Source organism: Canis aureus, chromosome 1 (assembly GCF_053574225.1).
Source record: "Canis aureus isolate CA01 chromosome 1, VMU_Caureus_v.1.0, whole genome shotgun sequence".
NCBI classification, from domain to species: domain Eukaryota; kingdom Metazoa; phylum Chordata; class Mammalia; order Carnivora; family Canidae; genus Canis; species Canis aureus.
The window spans coordinates 65,536,728-65,545,475 of record NC_135611.1 but is presented as its reverse complement, the minus strand read 5'-3'; the positions used below and the strand labels follow the sequence as shown (position 1 = coordinate 65,545,475).

General features: G+C 43.9%; 1 long non-coding RNA gene across 1 annotated transcript in view; it reads right to left on the bottom strand.

Annotated features, from left to right (window-relative positions):
• Window positions 1–828: 828 nt before the first annotated feature.
• LOC144286219 (uncharacterized) overlaps window positions 829–8,748 on the bottom strand; it is a 29,173-nt gene continuing 21,253 nt past the window's right edge. The window contains exon 3 of the long non-coding RNA XR_013354294.1: window positions 829–1,206. This is a non-coding gene — a long non-coding RNA (uncharacterized LOC144286219). The remainder of the gene's footprint in view (window positions 1,207–8,748) is intronic.

Below are 8,748 nucleotides of genomic sequence, written 5' to 3'. Positions count from 1 at the left end.
ATATGTGTATATAATATATATATATGGTGAATACATATAAAGGTAAAGATAAGATTTTTTTTATGTAGCTAAATTTTAACATCACATAACATACTTCCATCTGACATCATGGTTTCAAAGAGTAAGAAAGAGGGGCACCTGAGTGGCTCAGTAGGTTAGGTGTCCAACTCTTGGTTTCTCATGGTCATGATCTCATGGGTCATGGGATGGGCTGGGAGCTTGGCAGGAAGCCTGCTTGGGGATTTTCTCCCTCTGCCCCTCTCCCCATGTGCACACACATTCTCTCTCTCTCTCTCTCTCTCTCTCTCTCTCAAATATATAAATCTTAAAACAAAACAAAGAGTAAGAAAGATACAAAATGCCCTGAGGATTAAAGTAAGGAAAATGACTATTTCTGATTTGTTTGATTTTCAAGCTTAATCCATATTTCTGTGGCGCTCATCACTCAGTTACCCCCAGTATCATCACCCTTCATCCTACCTCAGGAACTCTGGGAAAGATATATCCTGTTCGAAAAGCTCTAAGAAAAGGAGAAAACATGACACTTCTGTTTAGACTTATTTTCTTTAAAGATTAGGGATGAGATTTCAAGAAATATTCTGAAATTTTTTCTCCGAACTCAAATCAGCCATACTAGAAGGCCCCAATCCAGTTTTTGATGGGAAGCATTTCTTTTAAATATTTATTTATTTATTTATTTATTTATTTATTTATTTATTTATTTATTTTTGATTTATTTATTTATCTATTTATTTAAGAGAGGGAGAGTGCACACAAGTAGGGGGCAGAGGGATAGGGAGAGAAAGAATCCTCAAGCAGACTCCCCATTGAACACAGAGCCAACATGAGGCTCGATGCCAGGACCCTGAGATCATGACCTGAGCCACTTAACCAGCGGAGCCACCCAGGCGCCCCTGATAGGAAACTCTTCAACTTCCTCCCTTTTACAAAAGACTTAAGAAAGCTGAGGAGAACGTTATACAAATCTACAAACGTGGTAAAAATAAATAAATAAATAAATAAATACATACATACATACATACATACATACATACCTTGTGAATAAGGAAAATATGTCAGTTTAGTGATTTCTTTACCCAGAAAAAAATGCAGAGTGGCTCGAAGAAAATGAGAGAGTGGCTCGAGGAAGTTATTGCAAAGATACCATACGTAGGCAGCAGGTGTCAGTAGGTCAGAGATGGGAGCCTAAGAGACAAAAAGTACCAACACTAGGGAAAAGTGTTTCAATCAAAGAGAGAATGCAATTGGAGAGGAAGTTTCCTACTTCACAATTCTGACCAGGGCTGGAATCATTTTTGAGGACATATTTGTTAAATCTTCATGTGATTCTGACCAATATAGGAAGAAAAAAATCACCTAACTTCTAGAGACTCTCTGCAGACCTGGTGAAATGAGGCCATGGCCCATCCTCAACTAAAGATGCTGCCCGGGGACTCTGCTACCCAGTGGGAGAGACAGATGTCCAGCCAAATTGATGTTTCTCTGCTCACATAACTTCTTGGACTAACACTCAAGGAACAGATCAAGGTGACATCTTATTCTAAATATCTCTCTTCTTCGATGTGACACCTCAGAAACCCCCCGCAATGACAGAATTTTGGCTCCTCAGCTAAACTTAATGACGCAGAAATAATTCAGGACCTAGAAACTGAGAAAAGAAAGTGCTGTACTAAGCAAAAAAATGTTCAAGTGAAATACATATTTTCTTTATTTTAATCAAGTAATTCAATCACTCCCCAAATGTAATCCTTTGCTTGTGGTCTCATTGAGTACTGAAGAAAAAAATTAACTGTAAAAGAAAAGCAAAGTTAATCTTTAAAGACACAGTTTCTTCACGTCTGGCTTGAAAAACTGTAACATAAAGGAATTTCCCCATGATGGTATGGGCACATCGTCTGCTCTTGTGACAAACAGTTTTATGACTATTCCTTCCCCAGTTCTCACAGTAAAGATACTATAATGGAAGTTTTAGAAAAAAAAAAATCAGTTGGTTTCAATTTTTCTTAAATCAGCTACAGCTCAACAACCTGAAATAATTAAAAATAAATTGGAACTTAATGTTTGGTAACTCAATCATAGCATGTGGCTAATTGTGCTCACCCAGTCAACACCAGCACCAAGCTATGATGAAATGAAACCATCCTGCTGAAATACCCACCCCCACTCCCCGGGACTCTCGGGATACGATGTCATATCTATCACTCACCAGGGGTTACTTCCTTCTTGTTACCACAAACACTCCCATTGTCAGAGGTCTGAGTGAGACTTGAGAGAAAAATTGAGTGAACCTTGCTTTTTGCTCCCAGAATGCAATAAAAATACATGGTCACCTTCAATAATTATCTCTTTACACCTTTATCCTCCCCAGAACAAGTTTTGATGGGTTTGGTAAAACCAAATAGTTACGAGTTCCTCTTTCCACAGTAATTACTCCCCTTACATCCACAAGAAAGCAGTGCTGATAGCAACAGAAAAGAAGTTCCAAGTAGGATACCTGAATGGTTCTCAGTCCACTCATTAAAAATTACCTCAGACATGGGGGAAAAAAAGTCCCTGGAGCTTCTGAATTAGTTGTTCTAAGGGAGGACCTCAAGTTACTTGCTTTTTAGCAAAGATTTTGGGAGGACTTTGCTATGGCATGTATGCAAGGCAGTTTTCACTTTATTGTTTCACTTGCTAAAATAAGTTTTCACTTATGTTCAGCAAACTCAAAGCTGTAAAAAATCTTGGAGATCATCAGTTTGTGCTTCTCAAACTTTGATGAGCACATAAAGCACCTTGAGATCTCGTAAAAACTGTAGATTCTGTGTCAAGAAGTGTGAGGAGGAGGAGACCTGAGCTAATTGAGTCTTAACAAGTTCTCAGCTGCCTTCAATGTGGCTGGTCTGAGGACCAGGATTTGAGCAGCAAGTCCTCCTTAGTTGTAACAGAGGAAGAAGCTGAGATCCAAAGACACTCTTCTTTTAAGGTAAGACAGGCAGCAAATGAACAAAATGGCACCAGAACCTACATAATGACTTCCAGTCCAGCAGCTACCACAGGGAAGAAAATGTTATTTCTTTAGAAAAAATTAATAAAAATATTATAATTTTCTGTAGAATATGGGGGAGGGGGTCCTAAGCTTTGTTTTAATGGGATTTTAGCAACTCAGAGTATAAAGATTGATTTATGGTATGTGGTTATTGTAAAGAAATTAGGGAGATCGCCACAATTAACCAGTAAGAGTCCATTTGTGTTTTTTGTTTGTATGGTTGGTTTGTATGCAGGAGGCATAAATATATGGTAAGAGAATAAAACAAACTGAACAGAAGAGAGAAATAAACAGACCATGTACAATAGCACATGAAGGCACCAAGAGGGAGAAAAGGAAACAATAACAGAAAATAAAAGAGATCAGGCTGACAAAAGAAAAATAAGAATAAAAGCAGAGAGCTAGAAAATTAAACACAGATTCTAGAATAAAAGGAAAACATAGCAGCATAGAAGAAAAAAAAGAAAAAAGGAAAGAAAGGAAAAACCCAATGGGATAGAAGGATTCCTGGAAAAAGACCATATAAAATAAATCATAAGAGAATAGCAATCATGGGGAGGCGGGGCATTTAAGAGTCAGGAACACAAATACGTATAGAAAAATATTTGTCTTATTTAGTATTAAAAACCAGAAAATGGGTTGTATTTCATTTATCATGGTTTTTATATTTCTTTCTGATTATATTTTCAAAATAGCAGACATTCCAATTTCTCCGCAAACAACTGGAACCTGGAAAATGGGCATGGTCTTGGGCAAGGAAGCAAGAACTCATCTGCAAGAGGAAATCCGCTAGGTAGAAGAAGGTGAAGAGAGGGCAAAGTTTAACTAAATCCAAAAGCTTTCCAGTGGTCTTACCCAGCAACTTTCTTGTCTAGCCAGGCGACCGTAGGTTCTACCGTAGGTCAGGATACAGTCTCCTTGGAAGCCTTAGGGCCGGCCTCACAAACTGCTCCTGGCAGCCAGGACCAGTCACCCTGGTCTTGTGGGGAAAACCTCTCTCCTTGACATGTACCCATGGACGTAAATACGTACTCTCCAGCTAGGTCTTCCCATCCTGCCAGCCTTTCAGACACGGGCAATTCCGAACCCCGTTACTGTGAGAGGTACCCAGGTGGTGGGGCTAGGGAAGTCCATTTATTTTCCTCTTTTCACTGGCCATTTCCATTACCTGGCTGTGGCTCATTTCCAAACAAAAACAAGACTTGGAATCTCAAGGAAGAAAATTACAATTGTTGAAGTCTGCTTTCCTGTAGATCAGACATTGCAAGTTCAAATGCATGCAAGGACAGGGAAGGTCACGCCCATGCGTAGAGCTTGAACAAGGACATCTGCCTTGTTCCATCTGAACCTGGCCCCAGTGTTTCCTAACATGCAGAAATGCAGGCCCCCTGCTGCCATGTGTACCTATTTTACAGGAGATGCAAAAAATGCAGATTCTTAGGTGCAATTGCCTGATTTCTAAACGCCAATAACGAGCTCAACTTCTTGTTGCTGTTGTTCTGAAAGAACTGTCAGCAACCTTGTTTTTGACCCTGATTTTTCTTTATCAGAGAAGATGGAAAGTTAGGCAGGGGGCTCAAAAGGGAAAAGGGTGGACAGGAAGGCATGAGACAAGTAGACTCACTGCAAGTAGACCACCCCCCACAAAAGCAAGAATGGTTCATCCTTTTAGAAGACATCTTTCCATCCCAGGAAGGTGGTGTGACGGCGGTTCTCACCTGAAGGCCTGCGTGATCAGTCGCATACGCGGGCAGAAAGTTAGCCTCCCTGCCAGCTCTTGTCCTCGCATCTCTACCTACCGGGCACACTTTTCTTTCCTTTCACCAATATGTCATTCATGTCATTTACAAGAGTAAGTTTGGTTCTTGGGTTTTGACTTGCAATCCCTTGGGGAACCCTTATTTTCTAGGAGTCAAAGCCTGATGGAGAAGCCACAGAGAAGAGCTCATGACCTCGGCATAGGGTCTAACTATGCAGGTTGCCTGAGGGGGGCAAGATCGCCGGGGTGGGGGGGAAGGGGAAGATTTCCACAGCCTCATTATTCAGCATTTACGTTCACTGATCAAGAGACACATTTCTTCGGATGATAACCTGCTCTTGGAGTTGCCTGAAGGCCCCGCTGCGGCTGACTCCCCTAAGGCCCGTGCCGGTCTTCAGAGCACATCTGAGACCATCCAGTACGCATCCCAGCCGTAAATGGGAGGCCCTGACCCAAGTCCAAACAAAAACAAAAATCATCCAAAACCTTTCTTTCCATCATCACAGGCCTCTGAATGATGTGTTTAGATGCCCCCAGGCTAGAGTTCTTCCAGACGGGGCTGGAAACCAAAGTCATGGCGAGCATCTCTGCTGGTTGATCACAAATCAGTAAGCCAGCCTGGAAGCACATGCCTCCTCAAGGTAGGAGAAAGAAGGCTGGCCTCCAAGCACATGAAGACCAGGAAACACATTTTTGTGCTGATCACTTGCATAAATTTAAGAAACTTTAATGATTCAACACAGACCCTCATGTGCACCAACATGGCCTTCTCAAAATTCACCAATTCCCGCATTTCATTTTTCATTTGCTGTTCACATAATAGCACATTAGTGGGTTTAAGAACTAAAATAATGAGTTTACCAGGTGGTGGCTGCCAAGGTGTCCCATACACGGATAAAAACTCCATGCTTGGACTCACCTTGGTTTATACCTTTCATTTCGAAATTTTGCTGGAAGGAAATTGCCTGAGTGAGTTTCCTGACAGACTCCTGTGCACCAGTTACTTCTGTTACACTGCACCTAGAAGAACTCTGTTGGCTGGAGATGGCCGTGACATTGTCATTGACATTTGTCATTAACGCCTTATATAGTTCTCAGTAAAAGGACACCAAGCAGGGGTGTCTGCTGCACTCAGGTTAGGATTAAGCCTGTCCTGTCATGTCTGTGGGGGGTGCCAGCAGAGGGGTCAGGATAGAAGGAAGCGGTTCTGCCGAGAGTACCGTTGACTAATGAGCCTCCTGGAGAACGTTCATGCAGAGGGAACTGAGGGGACACGGAGCCGAGCAGCCCCAGGACCAGCAGGTGGAGTGGTGCTCGGGCGCACAGGCCGCCTCTTGCTGAGATGCTGTCGTTTCTTAGCTCTGCATCACCACCCCCTGTGGCCTGGGCTGTGAGCTCTAGAAAGATGGTGGCTCTTCTTTCCAGTGAATATGTCGTTTCACACACACACACACACACACACACACACAATTCTGAGACACATCAAGTGAGATACAAAGTGTGAAAAATAATTTTCCCCAACAAAGAACAGCATGCCACTCAAATGCTCACAGTCCAGTGGGCCTCAGTCAGAACAAAACTCTTCCTTCCCCCCAAAAATGTATAATAGCTTCACATTCATTCGATTTTATATCCCAAAAGATACGTTAAGTCATAACCCCTGGTCCCTGTGATTGTGACATCTTTTGGAAATAGGGTTTTGTGGATGCAAGTAAGGTGAAAATCGCGATGACACCCTACTGGAGTAGGACAGGCCCCTCATCCAACGTGACTAGTGTCCTTGTTGGGGAGAAGAGACACAGGGATGAACACACAACCACAATGCCATGTGAGGGTAGAGGCGGACACCACAGTGATACAGCTTCAAGCCTAGGGACTGACAGCCACCACCCGACACCAGGGGCTTCAGGGGACGCACAGGCCTGCCCACGTGTGGACTTCCAGCCTCCAGAACTGTAAGACCATGAATTTCCATGATGTCAAGCCACCTGGCTGCTTGCCGTCCGTTAGGGCAGAGTCCTACCCCAGCAACTAATATATGTATCAAAAACAATAAAAGTCTATTTCTCCCACATGTGGCAGGTGAAGGTGGGTGTTCCTGGTTGACAGGCTGCCTTCCTCCGTACCCAGTGTCCAAGCCCTTTCCATCTTGTGGCTCTGCCACCTGCTATGGCAAATGCCAACAAACTATACAGCCCATGCCTTCTTGTTTTTAAAAAATATAGTTCACACACAACGTTACATTAGTTTCAGGTGTACAGCTTAGTGATTTAACAAGTTTAGACATCAAGCTGGGCTAACTGCAAGTGGAGCTGCCACCCGTCCTGGTACAGCCCTACCCTGATACCATGGACTGTGTTCTCGTGCCTCTTTTTAAAAATAACCTTTAATGGGAACACAGGGGGCATTTATGCAGTTATGCCCACTGTCTGGGCTGTTCTTGCAGCACAACAGCTGAATTAAGTACGTGGGACAGGCACCATATGACCCTCACGACTTCACCTGTTTACGATCTTGCTTGCTCCAGGAGAAATTTACAGCTCTCTGCTCTGGGGTGTCACCATCGTTTGCATCTAACCAACGAAAGGGGGAAGATAGTATGGAGGGGGCAAAGCAGCTCTTCCCAGCAACGGCACACACCACTCCCAAATATCTAGCATTGTCTAGGAATCAGTGATATGGTCACACCAATTTCAAGGGTGACTGAGAAATGTAATACAGCTATGTATCCGGGAGGAAGAGAAAATGGGTATTTGGGGGGACGATTGGCAGACGCTGCCCCTGAGCTCCAGTAAAAGATGTCACCTACATCGGCCACAAAGGGCCACCTATGCGGGAGTTCATGGAGTCCAGAAGTTTTAAAGAAGACAACACCAAAGGGAGTCAGAGCCAGTATGGGCAACAAGGGAAGGGACAGGAGGAGACCCCACGGTGGCCGAGAATGCTGTTTTCCAGAGCATACAGGCCATACTTCCTGGGGACTTCCAGTGGTAAGTGATGACAGAAAGAGGCCTTTCCGGGGGAGAAGTTCCACAATGGCAGGTGAGGGACAGAGCCAGAGAAATTGGTTTCTCCCCAGCATGTGGCTCTGCATTTGTCCCAAGCTTGATGTGGCTTTGGCAAGCCAGTTTATGCCAAACACATAAACAAGTAAAGCATATTCCAAAGCTCTAAAAATTATACTAGCGTTTGGGAAAACTCATCTCCAATTGACCCACCGTTTTCTGAATCTCGCATATATACGAAGGTTCCAGAGAATAAAAGTAGCCCTAACGGGCTTCTTATATAATCAACTTAGGCACTAAATATCAACAGTGGCTAAGATCATGAAGAAAACTGGCAATCAGATATCATGTGCCTCTTGATCGAACAGTCTAACCCTCACATGGGGAGAGTTGTTCCCCATCTTTCCCACACCCTCTTAATCCGTGGAGATCGTGGCTTCAAGAAAAGGGCAACACACAGCCAAGAAGAGCGATCGTCAATCGCCTTACGGTTCTACAAGATTTTACATCCACGGCAAGACTAGTGCTTGGATACGAAGGCTTTTGACTTAGCAGGAGCCAGACTCTCTTGAGAAAGGAAAGGGCTTTATTGAAACTTCCCAAAGCTGAAAGCTGAGCATTTGGCCTATAAAAGCCAACCCCAGAGGACTCGGGTCGACAGTTACATGTCACTTCCTAGAGGACGGGAATTGGAAAGGAGAAAGCATTTGAGTGCTAGGGTCAATAGGGAGAGCGAGAGGAAGTGAGGGACCAGGGGTCAGATGAGGGGGTCTACTTCCCTCCTCGCCACTCAGGGTTCCAATCGCAGGGGCAGAGAGGTCAGTCGTCAAAGAGAAGCACCACATAGGTTCAGGGAGATCTGAGGAGCCACTGGTGGTGTTTCCTGGGCTTTCCTGGGCAGAGACTGAGCCCGTCACAAAGCCGTCGGGGAG